The following is an 18,657-nucleotide window of genomic DNA, read 5'->3' on the forward strand; positions in this document are numbered from 1 at the left end:
TGCACGGTTCTTTGGATACAGAATGACGTCCAAGTTATTGCTGATGCTGATGGCTTACAATGATTGTTAACATTAACAGGGTCTAAAGCAATCTAAGAGCCAAATCCTTGGGTAAGTCTGTGAGGGAGCTTCTTGTTTAGGCTAGTTAAGGTGGGAAGATCTGCCCTAAATGTGACCCATGAGATGGAGTCCTGAACTAACTAAAAGTAGAAATGAACCCAGCACCAACATTTATCCCTCTGTGTTTCCTAACTACAGATGCAATGTGACCAGTTGCACATTGTTCCTACTACTGCATCTACCCAGCATGATGGGCCATACCCTCAAACTCTAAGCCAAAATAAACCAAAATTATCCCAAAGTCACTTTTGTTATTTTATTATAGCAAAAAGAAAACTAAATGTCTTAGTTACTGTTCTATGGCCGTGATAAAACACCGTGACCAAGGCAGCTTACAGAAGAAAGGGTTTGTTTGGGCTGTGGTTACAGGGGGGTTAAGAGTCCAACCTGGTAAGAAAGCATAGCAGCAGGCAGCAGTTATGCCTCCAGAACAGGAAGCTGAGAGTTCATGTCCTTAGCCACAAGCATGATGCTGGGAGTAGGTGAGGCTTTTTCATCCCAAAGCCCCCCTACCCCACAGTGATAGACTTCCTCCAGCAAAGCCAAACCTTCCAACCCTCTCCAAACACCATCGCCAACTAGAGACCAAGGACTCAAATATCTGAGCCTATGGGGGCATTTTCACTCAAACCTCTACAGTAAGTAACACAGGGATTAATCTTTTCTAAGTTAAATATTTGATTGGAGAGATTCTTCAGTCTGTGTCTAAGTCCTGATATACGAGAAAATTCAGTCCAAATACCCGCATCTTCTAAATTTCGTATTACTAAATAAGAGTCAGTGCATATTGTTGAGAGCAGGGGGTACCTGTGCAAACACCATGACTGACATCTCTACTAAGGTAAAGGGCTCTGTCACTCATAACTAATGAACTATGCAAAAGGCAGAGATCACCCAGGAAGCTAGAATAGAATGAGTACCAAATCAATGACTCCTTTAAAAATCTTTTCTTCTGTCCTTTGTGTCTGAAAGAAGTGCATATATATGCATTTGTTTATATGTACAAACATATAAATATACATATATAATTAAAGAAGGCATTCCACTTAATATTTGATAATTAAAAATTGATTTGAATCATTCCCTGAAAACAACAGGGCGTATAAAAAGCTACTGGACATTTTCCTCTGGCCATATCAGAGGCGGAATTAGACTGTCATAAATTTCACATCTTTTCTTCGTGCAGAGAAGGAGAAAATGAATTAAAAGATGGCAGAAGCCACTTAAGTACAGTCAAGCCCTGTTCAGGTTCAGAAAAAAACTCACATCTAGGTGATTGACATGAGAAGCTTCTCCAGGCAAAATTTTAGGTAGCAATAAGTCTCGCTTCTTAGGAGACCTGTTAAGGCTCAAAAGTCTCTCCCTGCAGCCTCAAAGCCTATGTCCTGGCACTCTGTGATCTGTTCCAGTGCGGGTCTGTCAGTCCAAGGCCAGCACCCAGCTGATAAACAAGGAAGAAAATCCAGAGTCTTGATTTACTGTGAAATAACTCTTCCCCTGGCTTTGATCTCTTTGTCTACAAAAGGAAGGAAGTGGATGGGCTATTTCTAATATTTCTGCTAATTCTAGAATCTTCATCATCAACTTGATTGGATTTGGAATCACCTAGGAGACCTAGCTGTGGGTGTACCTCTGAGAGATTCCTGGAGAGACTTAACTAAGGAAGGAAAGATCACCTTAAATGTGGGCAGCACCAACCCATGGGTTGGAATCCTAGAATAAATAGGAGGAAGTGAGTAGAGAAATCATCTTAAAAAGGAATTGTGGGGGAATCATGGCAGCAAGAGCTGAAGACAGCTCATCTTCATACAGTTAGGAAGCACAGAGAAATGAATACGGATGTTTACCTTACTTCCTCTTTTATCCTGTGCAGGGCCCCAAACCAAGGATTGGAGCTGCCCAAAAGCAAGTGAGTCTTTCTACCTCAAGAGACCTAATCTAGATAATTTCTCAGAGGCATGCCCAGGGAATGAAGTTGACAGTCAATATTAACCAACACATAGAGATTCAACTTTTCAGAGACTGAAGACAGATGAGAACCTAGCAAGTCAGTTGGCATTCATGACAGAAGGAAACCTAAGAAGTTCATGACACAAAGTCAATAGGTTTGAAGATAGTAATAATTGCCCCATGATGCAAAGGGTTGGTCTCTCTCTCTCTCTCTCTCTCTCTCTCTCTCTCTCTCTCTCTCTCTCTCACACACACACACACACACACACACACAATCACATCACACAGGTGGGGGGATCATAAGAACTGGGAGCATGAAGGTTCTGGAAACTTTGATGATGTGTGGAGTGTCTTTGGAAGGGTAGCTATAGACAACTCATGAAGTGAAAAGAGCATGGAGTAGAATTCGGACCAGCCACATTTTCAGTGAGTTCTGCTGTGAATGTGCAATTGAGACAGTGGAGACAAGAAGTGAAATCAAGGAAAACCTCACTTTTCCAGAGGAGATTATCACAGTGCGTTCATCTCTTTCCTCGGAATATGAAATAGTGAAGGAGGGAAAAGGTGATGACTACAGAAGTCAATTCTTTGGGGATCATGGAAAATCAGGGTGATGACACTTATAAATGAAGAGGGTGAACCAAGAGGCTGGACCCGAAGAAGAGTCTGAAAGGAAAGGAAGACATGGGAAGGCCTACCAGTAAAGTGCAAGGTAGAGGAGATTTAACAGAATGGGCAGGCTGTCCTTGCAAAAAAGATATACAATTGGGAGACTGGAGTTAACTCACTAGAACAGCGCAGAGAGATTGCCATGGAGTTTCTAGTGCTCATTTGGGAGCTGTGGTCTTCACTGTGATAAGAGGGATCAGGACACTCCTTTTTCCTCATGGTGTGTGTAGTTGTTTGGATATAAGCATGAGAGTGGATGGAGAGGTAGTGGCTGGATTTAACCAGGCAGGAATTTTGCAAGGTGAGTATAGGAAAAAAGGTCCAGAAAGGTTTTGCAAGGGACTGATCAATGATCTTCATCAGTGGTAGCATCTAAACCTGGTAAAACAAGCTACTAGAGAGCAATGGATGCTGAGAGGCAAAGTCAAGGGCTGGAGGACTAAAGTCAGAAGGGGAAAAAAAAGTGTGTAGCCATCATAGGAGGCTAGATTCAGCACTGCACAGAAGGGCAGTAAGTGTCATATTCAGGGTTAAGGATAAGGCCATGGGGCCATGACACGTAGCCCTATGCTGACCCCACTTTCTGCTTTCCTGACCTTGTGTATCATCTGTCCTTTTGGAGACCTAAGAGCTGGCTTTCTAATGGGCATGATTTAAGGGAGTCTGCAGCAGACCTGTCACTGAAAATGTCCCCTCAGAGGCCTATATCTGGTTTTTGACATTTGCTATTAAAGCTTCTTTCTCCTCTTGCCTGCTGCTTTCCATAAGTGCTACCACCTAACCTATTAATTCCTTATCAATCATTTATGCATAGGTGTGATTTAGTGCTCAGAGCCTTTCAAGTAAGACAGCGGCTGGCTGCAATCAGCATTTAATAGGCTACAGGGCAGGACTTGAGAGGAACGACCCGCACGTGGGATCTTGTGAAGAAGGTTACAGGATAAGAAAGGCTATTTTCTGAGCACCTACTATGTGTCCATGAGCTTTGGATGGGTGGTTCATTGGCAATGCCATTTTTCTCTCCTATTTATAATAGGCAAGTTTGGAAAGAAATACTTGTTATTGACCCAAGTTGGGTACTAATTAGAGGGGAAGCCAGGGTCTAGAACAGAGCTATTGAGCCTGGCAGAGTTGACACTGGAGGAGAAAACATCCAAACACCAAGGCCATCTTGAAGGCAGTCACAATCCTAAGCCTCCCGCTCCCTACCTGCTGCTCTTGTTTTAGAGGAATGCCTGACTGCATTCTGCTTAGGAGTGTCCTCCTCGATGGTGGTTTTGCCTTCCTTTTTTCTTTTTTAAATAATAATTTAAATTTTTATTAGGTGTTCAATCACAGGGTAAACACCATGATTTGAGTTACTGTCACTCAGATCAATAGGGAAACATTTTCCTAGAGTGGGGCCCCTGGCAGGGGAGCCTCCAGCCTTATCATCTTTCCAGAAGAGAAGGGGTTGGGTAAACAAAATGGACAAATTTCTTCAAAAACCCACAGTTAAAAGAAACAGAATGGGTATCCAAGGACTCTGGTGTGCCCCCCCCCCCCACACACACACACTCCCGCTTTATGCTCACCAAGCAGTCTTGCTTTGGCCTATGTGCTGCCATTTCTGAGGGCACTAGAAGAATCAGCACTGATGGCTGAAAACTGGCCTCCTGTTGGTAGAGTGGGAAGAGACTTCCAGCAAATGTAGGGCCTTGGGGCTCTGCAGGGCTCTCTTACCCACCCCAAGTCCCTCATCTCTGAATTAGAAACAATGCAGAAAAGATGCAGCTAATATACAGGAATATGTCATGGTCGGGAGACTGGGTAAGCCACGCCTCTTGTTCTGATGAAAGAGGGGACAGGCTTTCATGGAAAACATAGTTTCAGATTTCTCAGCTAAAGCTCTCCAAGCTGTTGGAATTTCCCTCCATTCATATCCTGAGAGTAAAGTTAAATTCTAGTCTCTTTCATCAGCCTAACCTCCTATCATCCTCGCTAGCACCCCAACCATGACCCAGTACTGCTACTTGAGTTACACCACCTTGGTAGTTACCCTCGCAATGCTGCAGACCGTTAACATGAATAGTCCACTGTCACCCTTGGTCGAGCTTAAGGGAATACTCTAAGCAAAGTGAGTCTTTCTCCCTCCTACCCACCCTAAGTCTCCCTCCTGCAATACATACAGTTGTTTCCCGACACTAGCCCTTCATGCAGTGATGATGCTGCAAATACAAATGCATATATATATATGTGTATATATATATATATATAAACGTATATATATTTGCAGCATCCTCACTGTGTAAATGGCTAATACATATATGTACATATATATATACCTATACATACATACATTTCTCTCTACTTTATTCAAACAAAATTTCCTTCAAAGACAAAGTACCAACTCAAAATCCAGCCATCGACAGAATGACTGACTCCGAGCCAGGCTTTAGCAACCACTTGCTGGAACAGAGGTTCCTAGATGAAGACTCAGTCTTCTGTGGCTCATGGACAGTTGAGGGCAGGAAATGCAATTGTAAGACAGATAAAGTCCAGGTCTTAAAGTAAGAGGCCTTACAGGCCTTACAGAGGAACCAGACAATAAGAAAAGTTACAAAAGGATGTGCTGTGCTGGCTGGTGCTAAATGTGCTGAAGAAAAGTAAAATAAAAGAGCACATGGAGAGGCGTTATGGGACCAGGCTTCTCTGTGGGGTGACACCTGCGGCTGCTGGCCTGCTGGCCCAAGATCTGGTGCTGGGGTGAGGGACACTTGATTCTTGTGGCAGTGCTGCAGTAGCTGGAGGATCAAGACAGCCTATCCTATTCAGCCACAGGAGACGATCTCATTGCAGAAATTCAGCACTAATTTGTCAAGGAGCTCCCTCGGAAAATACTGGGAATAAAAGAATGGGTGCCAAAGCCTCCAGTGATGCCCCAGCCCTCTCTGTAATAATGCAGACTCCTAAAGGAGTCAGTTCTGTCCTCCAGGTGCAGACAGGGATCTTTTGACCATTGCAATTTTGCTGGCCAGCTCAATCCCAGCACAAGAAAGGAGTTTATACATAATTAAAAGGAAAGGTACAAGGTCAGGCGGCTGATCTCAGTTCTGTAACATATTGCCTGTACTACTTTGGACACTTCACTGTAACATCACAGAAATAGAAGTAATTAAGTGGTCACATTGTTGAACTTAGCAAAGGCACACACACACATGTATGTCTATGTGTCTGTATGGTGCGTGACCACATGTATGCACAAGTGTACCTGTCCACTCGCTCAGAATCCAGAAGGTGATCTTGATTTATCACTGTCCACCTCGTTCCCTTGAGACAATGCCTCTCCCTGAGCCTGATTGCCATCTAACTGGTTGCCATTTAGCCCTGACAATCCTCCTGTCTCTGCAGCCCCCATGGTCCCGGGGTTACAAATGAGTGCAGTCATGCCTTGTTTTCTGTGCTTGTGCTGGGGATAGGAACTCAGGTCCCCACACCTCTACAGCAAGTGTTCTTACACGCTGAGCCATCTGCTAAGGCCCTCAGACGTGAAATTTTAATAGGACTATGGAAAGGAAGAACTGAAGGAAGTAACCCTGGGAGATAATGTATGTTTCCTTGTTCGACTGCTACAAAATCTTCACCATTACGTCATTTATCCCAGGCTTGAAATCAGGAACCGGAGGTCCAGAGAGGTTAAGTGGCCCCACTCAAGGGGCACAGCTAGGCAGAGGCAAGAACTATGTTCAAGTTTGTAGTCTCTCCCCAAGTCTTCATCCTCCTGCATGCAGGTAGTTATTCCAACCCTGGGATGGATTCCGTTCGCTAATCTTCTCACCTTAACTTGTGATAAGTCCCTCCCTAAAAGTTCCCACTCAGCACCTGATATAAAAACTAAACACTAGCCTCAGGTCAGTCCTGCCCTCAAACATGTCTACTCTGGCATGAATCTGCCTGTTGGCTCCATCTCCACCATGTCTGACACATGGTCGGTGCCTAGGAAGCATGGTACAATCTGCCTCCCTCTTTTTCCTACTCCCAGCTGCTGTCTCTCTCCTAGCTGCAGGGTAGGGACACAGCTGAGCTGCCATTAAGCAGCACTCTGCACCCCCAGACAGCACTACCTGTCTCCCCCTTAACCTTCTGGGGGCCCTGGATGCCCCTGGTGCTCAGTTAATAACCTCAAAAGGAGCAGACTGAGCAAAGTGACATCTGTCATCCTCCTCATCCTGCCCCCACAATACAAGTGAACCAATCATTTGGGAACACACTGGGAGAATCTCATCTTGCACAATATCAGTTCAGAGTCAAAAGGAAGCGTCCTACACATAAAGGGCTAGTTATAACAGTAGCCAGATGATCCCCTGAGTAGCTAAGCCACATGGTGAGTGAAGCTGCTTTTCACTGGGTAAGAACCGCATGAAGGAAAGAAAAGGGGTTTAAGAAAACTTCCCTGCCTTGGACCTGGATTCTTTCCTCATCTCGAAGGAGCTACGAGGTGCTTTGTTAAAAAATACAACAAAATGAATGACTCTCCAAAGGGCAGGGAATAGAAATGACTGCCCAGAGCCCCAGAGAGAAAGCACAGCTGCTGTGATCTTCCTTTCAACTAACCTTTTGCAAGGGCCAATTCTCCAGCTTCCTGTGTAACTCAAGAACAGGGAAGCCAGAACATTCCTGAGTGAAGCTGAGAGAGTATGGTCAATAAAACCAACTGGCCTGGGTTCAAATACAGATTCTTCTTTCTGTGTGATCTTTAGGAAAATCAGAAACTGTGCTTTAGTATTTTCTCCTATAAAACAGGAAGGACAATAGCACCGCGCTCAAAGGCAATTGTGCAGACCGGTTAGTATTCATGCAAGTATTGGAGCCATTGCCTGGCGGGAATTCATGTTAGCAATGACTGTGCTCCTGAAGAGTAAGCAAAGGAGCACCTGGGGATTCAGCTGGTGATTTAGGAATCCAGGGCACCCTAAACAACTCCCACAAACATAGTTGCCACTCCGTGGGCATCCTATCTTGTCACTGGCAGGGCCTTCATAGGCTGGCAGCCTGACCTGACTCCAGAGGGAGATGTCAAACTTCAAACGTGAGAAAGATCCTTCTCTGATGGGGAATCCCTTTAGCACTTTCTGACCTTAAGAACTCAGAGAGAAGAGGGCAGCGCAGTTCAAGACACATGAGCCAAATGTCATCTCTTCCCAATAATCACATAGCCCCCAGATATCAGTGACCTTCCAGGACACCCGCATTACAGAGTTTGAAGATGTCAGGTGGGCTTCTATGGCCTCTCTGTCTAATGTGGTCCCCAGAAGCCCACAGGACCCTCCTGGGAAATCAAAGAAGCAATGTGAAAGTGAACGTGCAGACAGAGGTCACCTGCCCAATGTCTCCTGGGCCTCTAGCCACAGAGAAGGCTGATGCTGGGAATTCCAACAAGGCCTGGCAACTCTGTCCAGGGTATCTGTTCCTTCCCTCTGGGTTCCTAAGGAGAGCAGCTGCCTTCCATTCTCACTACATTAAACTGATAAAATACGAATTAAAAAGGGAATGACAAGGATGGGGAGAAGGGGACAGCGCAGTCTTACTTTGCATGTTAATCATTCAGGCACTGTGCCTGAGACCATTTTTAATAAGTGATGGATTGATAGTGTTTTCTGTCTCAGCCCCTACAGTTTCTAGCAGGCTCTATCAACAGCACCTGGTCCTTCTTCCAGAATGTTCCACTTTGCCCCTCCCTTAGATAGAGGGTGACCCAGGAAGAAATCCATGCCCTGGCTGTACTTTCCTAACTTCTTATAAGTCAGATTCAGAAGAACATCTTCAACTGCACCAAGACACATACTCTGAGGGATATGGTGTCCCCGGGATCTGTGTATCTTGCCTCTGTCTTTTCAATGAGTCATTTAGAAGGACACCAATAGGTTCTCAACATGAGGGTGTCCCCTATTCACACCCTGGCCAAATGAAGATACATACTTTTGGGGAGGTCAGGGAACTTCCCATGAAGCTTCTGCCTCAGTTGTCAGCCCAGACTCCTTTGAAGCACCCCGAGAACAAGCTCAGTAAGAGGGTGGGCGGTTGGGGCTGGAGAAGACAGCTTAATGTCCTTGTAGAGGACCTGAGTTCTGTTCCTAGCACCCATCAGGTACTGTAACTCCAGTCCTGGGGGATCTGACACCCTCCTCTGGCCACCATGAGCACCTGCTGCTTTAGTCTCTATGCAGAAACTAGCATCTTCTTGAACATAGTCAACAGTTCAGAGAGGCAGCAACTCTCCGCCACATGAGAGGAAACGGAAGCTCAGAGAGATGAAGTGATTTTCCCCAGGCTACTCCATGACTAGGGGGCAAAGCCAGGAGGCTACTTCTGCTGGGCAGGGCTTCAGAGAGTTGCCACATGCTCAACACGCATGGCAGAAGATGTGGAGCCAGAGGAGAAACTCAGAGCACAGGGACTGGTGAGCCAGGCTTTGCAGTTGTACCTCATCTGGAGCTCGCAAGGAACAGAAACTGGCAGCATCCAAAGCAGATGAAAAGCAAACCTTCCTCAAATTGTTTTATTGAAAGCCAGACTCCTGACTGTTTGAAGCTGCTTGATTTTTGGCAACGCTTCTACCTTTTCATGTTCTCCATTGCTGTTTATAAACAACCCTGTCTGATAAGGGAAGCATGCCTTTGTTTGCTCAAAGGGACCTCCATCTCCCCTGCCCTGCTGGTGACTCCAGAGCCCTAAAGGCTGGAGCTTGAAAGAGTGAAGGGTGTGCACCCTCAGCTGGAAGCAGGCAAAGGGTTCTGTGCTGATCTGCACCTAAAGTAGATACAGATGAAGTCTTTTGCTTTTATAGTGAGTTTCACCAGCATTAAACTTCATTTATATCTCTATAAATATATATGGCTTTGAACGGGAGGCTTGATGGCTGACTTTATAAGTTCCATCTCTCTGTGGTGCAACCTGGGATACTGTGAGGAGAAATCCCCTTGGTCCATGGCACTGGCCTCTACATTTTTCAACACACAGTCATTTGCAAGGCTATTCAGGACCCTACCCCTCTGCCCAGCTGGACACCCACACCTTCCAGCACAGGACAAACATTAACTCTTTGGCTTTGGGGCTGCCAGCTTCTCAGCCTGTCTGCGCTTTCACCCTTGTTCTCAGCTGGCCAGCTGTCAGAGGAGGGGCTGGTGCTGTCAGCTGACTCCCCCCCCCACAGACCCCTTGGCCAGTCACCACTGCTGACCTCGACCCTGACGAATCCATGGGGGACTAGGGAGACACTTGTGCAGGACAGGCAGGCAAACCCTGGCTTATTAAAGTGTATGTTCTACAGAAATCTGTTTAGATAAATAGTCCATCCACACCATCGCTGGTGCTCAGCAGCTACGTGGTTCACATTCCTCCATCAGACAGGCGGCGGCTTCTCTCCCGATGCACTTGAGGAGATAAATTCACGGTAATCTATATAAACCCAAGGCTTTGAAATTGCACACCGTCAAAAAAATTCAAACAATTACTCGAGCCCAGCCAGGAGATGGCCGCTAGATGTTCTTCTTATGGAAAACATAATTATAAAGGAAGGAAAATGTTTCATAAATAAAACTCAGAATGGTAGACAAACCTGGAGGGAGGGGTAAAGGAAGAAGAAAGAAAGCCAAACGTTTGGCGACTTCAGTGGAAGGGGGCACAGTCCCCAAGTGTCTCCTTAAGGTTCGCATTAATTTCACTCTGGTACAATTTCTACATAATTGTCAAAAGGCATCTCTCAGATATTTTTAAAATATCAACCTATCAGGTTTCTTTGATGCTAAAGGTTAGGGGAAAAAACAGCCCAACGCATACTCCTAAAATTAAGGTAATATAAACCAAGGGTGGCCCAACCCATTAGCACTTGAGGAGGATATAAAATCCGGGTCAGCCAAGATAATTGTTCACTTGTTAAGATGCCAAGTACCCAGGACCTGCACCCAGTCTGTGAGCTACGTTAAATTCCAAGTGACTCCATGGTTCTTAAGGGACATGTTCCATATCAGCACTGTCCTAGTCACTGGGACTTGTTCCTTAATTCACATGAGAACTCCTTATAGATAACATGATGTTGTCTGTAGTTTTGGGAGGCTGAAGGAGGTGAGGAAGTTGGTAAAGAATGTCAGACTATAATAGATTCAGTAATTACCCAAGGTCAGTATATAGTAGGGCAGTAACTTAGTCAAGATCTTGAATTTCTTGTTGCTTTATGTGCCTGTGTGTTTACACATGTATACAGCTGTTCACATCTGCATGTATGTGCATGTGTGTGTGAAATCCAGAGGTTGAAAAGGAATGTTTTTCTCAATTGCTCCCCACCTTTTTTTTTGGAGACAAAGTCTCTCTCACTGGGCTGAAGCTTGCTTATTAGGGTGGAATGACTTGTGAGCCCCAGAGATCCTCCTGCTTTACTCCCCGGGGTTGGAATCAAACATGTCATGGGGTAAACATGTCACTGTGCCCTACTTTTTACATGGATGCTTCGGAATGAATTCATGTTCTTATTTTTACACAGAGTGACCCCTCTCTCCAGCTCCTGAAAGGTATAGTCCAGGCTGGACTCCAACTTATGATCCCCCTGCCTCTACCTCGCCAGCATTTACCTCTTAGTGTATGTCCCCATAGGCTTTTTCTGTTGGTTCTGCACATGTGTAACCCATGGTGAAAGAAAGTAGAGGTAAGACAAGCTAGAGAAGAATATGAGCTTCATTCATGGTTCGAGCCAGCCCTGTGCCCACTAGCCACATGGCCTCGGGCAAGGCTAACCTCTTTGACCCTCTCAGCTCTGTGCATTTCGTCCATGCATTCTCTTTCATGATCACCATAAGGATTTGTTTGGGGTCCCCTCCCCCTTTTCACTTGGCTGGTAAAGGTTTTCCCTCCTGCTCTGACTCCAGGGTTGCAAGGATTTAAATGAGAGAATTATCATGCAACAATATCACAGCGAGCCTCCCAGAGCAACTTCAGCCTGAGAGTGGATGAACTTAAAACTGTGAGAACCAAGAGAGATAGCACACTGCAGGGCCTGGGCCAGAGCCAAGCGAACCATGACTACTCCATAAATCATGGCTGTTATTACTAAAAAGGGGAACACACGTGGAAGCTCTTGTGCTTAAGCTGAACAAGTCATCTGAGGCCACAATGCCTCAATTTCCCCACCAGCAAAGTGGGAATAAAAATATCTATCATCACGCTTAGCCACTAAATAATACAAAGTATTAAAGGTATTTACTAATGATAATAATACAAACATCTATTACGGGCATTCTCTGTGCCAAGTACTTGGCTAATATTCATAGTTAATACTCAATGACTGTTGGCTAGCATTATAATTAGCCAATAGAAAGATCCAAGCAGCTAGGGTCTAGACATGAAAATTTGTTAGTTAAGTTTGAATCACAGGCCAAATTCCAGCTCAGAAGTTTTGCTAAGATGCCATCAGGCACCAGACATCCTGGTTGCTACTGTCCTGGAATCAATGTCCCAGGGGTCTTCTGTCTCTTTTGCACCACACAGCATGATGGGCCACATCAACATTAAGAGCTCCATGCCCACCTCCTGGGTCTGGATAATGGTCTTTTACTGAATCATCTATAGTCAATCCATGAACTGCTATTAAGCCAAGTAAGCTTGGAGGTGTCCTTCCCAAAAGAGGCCCTGAGTGATCAGGGTAGAGCCCTTCAGAATACTGTGGTGAGTCTGTGGACTCATCTGTGTCAGACCTCAGAAACCCTTCTGTCATTAGGACCTTTGTCTTAAACATCACAGCCCAAAGACAGCCTCACTGAGGCTGGGGATTACACCTCTTCCTGCCCCCTAGGACCTTCCTGTGATATAGTTGGGGCACTTCATGGGGAATAGAGATTTAGGATTCCAGTTCACTTAAGACTGTCTTTGTTGTATATATCAAGAATGAATGAAAGTTTAAGCATGGGACAGACCTGGGTCATTTATATGCACTGACTTTATGTAGTCTTTTCAATTTGCTTCAATGGAAGCACCTGTTTAGACTTATGAGGAAGAATGATTTTAACTCATATCCACATTTTGACCAGGAAGTTGCCCTACCCATTATCTGGAAGATTAAGACAGAGGCAACTGGCAAAAACAACCTTAGTGTTCATACGCAGATAAATGGTGGTTTGTATATGGAGCTGAATATTTCTCTGTTGTAAAAGGAAGGAAAATCTGATGCCTGCTGTAAAATGAATGGATTTTTAATGTATCATGCAGGAAGGCCAGAGATATGGCTCAGTGAGTAAAAGTACTCAGCCTAGTGACCTGAGTTTGATTCCTGGAACTCATATTGAAAAACTGGATGGGGTGATATGTATCTGCAATCACAAAATTCCTTGACAAAATGGGAGGTAGAGATAAGAGAACCACTCAGAAGGCCTGAGGCCAGCTAGCTATCCCAGAGTATGCAATATGACAGAAACAGAGAGACCCTGCCTCAAAAACAAGGTAGGAGAAGAGAACTTAATCATAATATTTGTCCTCTGGCCTCCATATATGCACTACAAAATGTGTGTTCAAGCATGTGTGTCCACGCATGCACACATACACATATACCATATACACATGATAATTTGCAACAGTGGGATACAAAAGGATAAAGCTGAATGATTCTGTGTGCTAGGTCAGATTTACAGAGACGGAAAGCAGAGTGATGGTTGGCAGAGGCTGGGAAAGGAGGAGATGGAAGTTATTATTGGAGTTTCAGTTTGGGGTGATGAGATGGTGTGGATGTGGAAGGTGGTTACACACTGTGTGAGAGCTCTTTATCCCACTAAATTGGAGACACCAAAAAGACAAAAGGAATACCAAATTGGGGGAAATAAAAAGAAAAAGAACATGGCTTTTGAGGTCTGCTTGCCAACTAATGTACTCATTATTCCTTTTGGTCAAGATGTATCAACACAGTTCTAGCCAAAAATAGCATTCAAGGCAAAGCTTTAATGAATTTTGCATGTGGTTGGAAATAGATTAGAAATAACTATATCACAATCTCTCTTGCCTTGCTCTTAGGAAGCAATACTACTACATCTTTATCAGTGAAAATCAAGACTAAGATGAAGCAATGAAGATTTCTGCCAAGTCATCCACTTCAATTGGCTTTTGAAATTTTGGAATAGTCTTCTCTTTAGATGTTAGGAAGTCTACCCTTTGTCCATCTTTTAGTTTGCCATGACTGTGTAGCTTAGCAACTTATACTTCCCATTGTATAACTTATACTATCTCATCTAGGAGAGATGACCCAGGTCCCTTCCTGTAGAAGATCTGGCTTGACCCATCTTCTGAGGAAGAAGAATACAGAGGACAATATCCCGAAAGAGGGCACTGTAGGAAACTCTCCAAATGGAGGGAAGCAGAGGACATGCCTATCCACTGGCCATGGAAATGGATTTGTGATCCACACAAATTTTGAGGACTTTTGTTTGTTGTTTCATCGGGCAGATAATTCTGTTTTAGTTGAAGACCACAGGCTCAATTGGGTACAATACCTCAATCTAGGGGTTGTCAGAGTAGAGATAGGGTAAAAGAGAATTGGCAAGATGTCTTGATACCACACATAAAAACACACAAAAATGCTAGGCGGTGATGGCACATGCCTTTAACCCCAGCACTAAGGGAGGCAGAGGCAGGTTGATCTCTGTGAGTTCAAGGCCACAGAGTGAGTTCCAGGAGAGTCAGAGATACACAGAGAAATCCTGTCTCAGAAAAAAAGAAAAAGAAAAAACCCACAAGCACACAAATGTATTCAACAAAGCCACCAAAAACCTTCTGATTACTCCACTACTTCTTAATGATAAATAAGAAACTGTACATATTACTGGAGCATGCAGCTTAGAGATGGAAGCAAATTGAATGGAGGGTCCTTGGGTAATGCTATGGTGATACATAAAGTCACCATACAGGTCCTGGTTTTGAAGTTACTCATAAATAAAGAGGCTAAGTATATACCTCCCCCACCCCAGGCCACTGTGGATGCAACAGGATTTTAGGGTATAAAGACTGTCACTGTGAACTAGCTCTCTTTTTTTCTTTCTCTGCTAAGGTCATGTGGGCTAGTCTTTCCTCAGCTCACTCTTTAGACCAGATGGAGTAACTCATGGCCAGGCACCTGAAACTTAATTCCATATTTCTAATAACTATTTCAGCATCATATTCATGAGTTGAATCATCAAATAAACTCAGATCAACTCAAAGGCAGGAACCTGCAAGGTCTTCTGAGGAGACTTAATTGTTGCCTTCCACACACACAATTGGAATGACCATTTTCTACTATTATTACAAAAAGGGACTATACCCCATGCATCCCTCACCTTTCCTGCCATACATCTAGAATCAGTCACCTTAGAACCTGAGATGTTCACATAACACATCTAGCAGGGAATGCAATCATATTTCTACTGCATGGTACAGAAGTTTCAGCTATGATGTTAGTAGTCAACAGGCAAAGGGGCTATGGAAAAGAAGGTTGATTCGGAAGAAGCATGCAGGAATATATTTTGTCTGGGGTGGAGATCAAGTGTTCATTTTGACACAGCTGTCAAAACTTACCTTGTTTTGACAAAAATCCAAATAGTTACCTTTTGTCTATTTCATTATGTGCAAATTATCTTTCAATTTTTAAAAGTTAGGGTTACCTATTTGGGGGAAAGATGGTCACTTACAGTGAGGGAGAAGAAAGCAGGATGCTTACTTTATCCTTCCTCCCATCTTTTTCTGGCATGTTTTATCTCTCTAGATCTTAGAGGCAGCCTAGCAAAATTTCTTCTGTTCAATGAGGGAGAGACAGATGTGAAAATACAGTAGCTTTCTCTCCAGAATCCTAGCAGGGATGAGAGTAGGGGCATCTAGAGAGGTAGAGGCTTGGTACATGCAATGGGTCTGTGCATTCCCTCCTCCTTTAGGTGCTAGAAGTTCAACCATTTCCTGGTTGTTGGTCATCTCCCTTATATCCTAAACCACAAAGGATTCTATGAAGATGGCCTTGTGAAAATTCGCATTACAGAGGAAGTGAACATTTCAAGCCCAGACATCTATGACAATGAGCTCTGGGAAAAGCCTGGGATTCTGGGTTAAGGGGAATGTGGCCATCAGGCATATGACTTCAGTTCAGCCTGGAGGCCATCAGCCTAGGGGACTCTTCACTATCAGCACAGAGTGCTCTTCACCTGGCTTCTGGGCAACAGCAACACCTTGAGCTGTCTGGTTGATTCTCATCCCTTCCCAGAAAGGCCCACTGCTTCTCAATGAATCTGCTAACAAGCTTTGCTTGCACAGTGTCTGCAGGGTGGCAATCCTCTCTCACTCTTCCATACATGAGCACTTCTGCACCTACAGGTGATGAGAGTAGAAGCTCTGTTTCTGCTTTTGCCACTCTCTGGCCCTATGCTTTAAAAACAACCAACCAATAATATCACTGAAGACTTTTTCCAGAGAGAATTTAAGAACATTAATCAGATAATGGTGACATCAGTAACAAACACAGCTTTAAGATAAGGTCCACTGCAAGGGCATGATTTTTTGTTTTGTTTTTGCTTTAAGCATCCAGGGATGTGTCGGGCAGAAATCCATCCACTTACTGATCCAAACTAGGGGCCTGTGAAGGCAAGGGTGGAGTACGAATGAGTCAGTGCTGGTTTCTGATTCTCTCAGTTTGTCTGTTTCAATCCTTTTTCTACCGTTAACCTCTGATATCACTGCCCTCCCCCCTTTACAATCTGCTCGCTGTCATTCATTCTAAAGACACACTGAAATTTCTAGATCTGATGCTAATAATTGTGGGGAGGGGGGAGTGGTACCATTTCTCTCAGAACTCTCTCTCATCTAGAAGGTTCCCACAACCCAAAACAGAGAGCATTTTCCTCATCTTGGAGGAAAGCCCGGGATTTGGATTAAAAGCCAACAGAAGGCATCACAAGAAGAAGGTTCATATGCAACTCCACCTGCCCACTCCTCCCCCACCTCAGCATGAATAAAGGTGACCAGAACCTCTAAGAGTTACAGGCCAACCAAGTATAGACTTTGTCTTACAAGAAGCTGCCCATCCCTTGTGGGATATTGACTCCTTGGGAACTTTGGTGACTAAAGCAAACCTCCAGTGCCACTTGTTGAGTTGTTTCGTGCAGTAGGTTTGGGTAGAACTGGAGGACATGGGGGCAGGCAAGTAGTATCTCCAAAGAAAAGGCAAGTAGAAGAGAGGGGGGGTGAGAATGGGAGGAAGAAGGAGAGACAGGCAAAGAAGAGAAAGAGGAAGACATGGGGGGGGGAGAATGAATGAAAGGCAATAGAACATAGTAATGGCAAGTTCCCAGCTGTGGAGGCCCTGAGTGGGAGTTGGAGGAGAGACTCCCACTTTTGAGCCAGTCAGTGTTTGCTCCTGACTTTCTAGATGAGTGGAGATAGAGCCTTTTCCCTGTGTTGTGTTTCATTGACAGATTCCTCAGAAAACAGAGGAGAGCAGACTTTTTTCCTCTTTTCAACCAAGGATGACAGAGAAGTGGATGGTACCTCCTGCCTGCTTGCAAAAATAGTACAATCCACACCAGCCAGCCCCTGCCGGGCTGAGCATTTTCCTAGAAGCATGAAATTGGAGACCTCAGCCCCAAATTACCCCCAGGCTGGGGCTAACCTGTTGCACCTGCCCACCCATGAATCCACACCGGGAAAGGAAGGAAAGGTCAGGTTAGGCTCTCGCCACAGCAAGAACCCAGGTAATCCTGGGGGAAACAACATTTTAAAATACCACCGTCTCTCCAAGCTCCCTCCCAGGAGCACAACTTTTAACTCTGCTTCCACTCCTACCCTCCCCCCACCCCCAGGCTAGCTCTGTAACACTTTCCCACCACCTGCAACTGGTTAGGAAAGAGTTAATTAAGGAAGATCCACGACTCATTTTCCCCAAACCCTCCCTCTCGTCTACATATAAAAAAGGACAGGCTCACACGGAGACTAACACAATTACAAGCCTGCTAGCTCCGACCTCACCTGTCTTATGCAACAGTGCACACACATACATTTGCTCAGGCTCACTCCCAAGGCCAAGGTCCACATCCCCCCTCTAATTCGGCAGACAGTTTTGCGCCTTTCTCCTTTCTTTTTTTCCCCCCATGCAGAATCCAGCTTTACAGACAGCCGAAAGAGATGTAACCTTACTGCCAATTGCCTTGCAAGAACACAGAACAGAAATGCAGCTAGTCGCTCTCCGTGGTGCTGAAATCTCGCTAGCCAGGAACCCGAGAAGGAGCGCAGTGCTCTGGACTTACCCAGCTTGGGGGGGTGGGGAGCTGGGTAGCCGGAGACCGAAAGGAGCTTCCTGGGCAGAGAGAATTCTTGTCTGTTCGGGCTGGAGCCAGCTGATGCGCTCACTTAGAGCGTCCACCTCTCTCCCTCTCTTCCCTTCCTCTTTTTTTGAGAGGGAGAGAGAAGGCTTCACGAAAAGAAATACAACCCAACTGGTAGGTCTACCGGTGGGAGGAGAGAAGAGGCAACCAAATAAGATCAAAAAGTCTGATGGCTTTACTCCACTAGTGGTAATTCCTTGGGTCAGGGAGGACCCCGTCTTCTTTCCCAGTCTGAGGCTGCTTCTGCGTGTTGAGCCCACAGCCTTAGCACAGTCGGTCGGTTCCTGCCTCTGACGTGAACGAGATGAGGAAGCCTGGGACCGTTCTGCTGTCTTTCGCAAGCTCTCTCTTTTCCCCTCTTACTGAAATTTCAGCAGCATATTTTTAAGCTGCTTTTCCCAGCCTTCTCCAAGTAGCCCCCTAGTGGACAGAACAGCAATGTGTCTTTGGTCCTCTTGAGCAATCTGGCACCCACAAACAAACTCTCTTGGAGGCTTTTCTACACAGTCAAACAGCCAGGGTCATGATGAAGGCAGAGACTTCCCTCTGATGAGCTCGGTCA

The 18,657-nt window shown here is 45.1% G+C and overlaps 1 protein-coding gene across 3 annotated transcripts in view; it reads right to left on the reverse strand.

Annotated features, from left to right (window-relative positions):
• The window catches only part of Tnr (tenascin R), a 406,965-nt gene extending 388,527 nt beyond the window's left edge, over positions 1-18,438 (reverse strand). For all 3 annotated transcript variants that reach the window (XM_057769771.1, XM_057769770.1, XM_057769768.1), the window contains exon 1: positions 18,018-18,438. The gene's annotated coding sequence lies outside the window, so the exon portion shown is untranslated. The remainder of the gene's footprint in view (positions 1-18,017) is intronic.
• Between the last annotated feature and the right edge of the window lie 219 nt (positions 18,439-18,657).

The sequence above is a fragment of the Chionomys nivalis genome, chromosome 5, assembly GCF_950005125.1.
Source record: "Chionomys nivalis chromosome 5, mChiNiv1.1, whole genome shotgun sequence".
NCBI lineage: Eukaryota > Metazoa > Chordata > Mammalia > Rodentia > Cricetidae > Chionomys > Chionomys nivalis.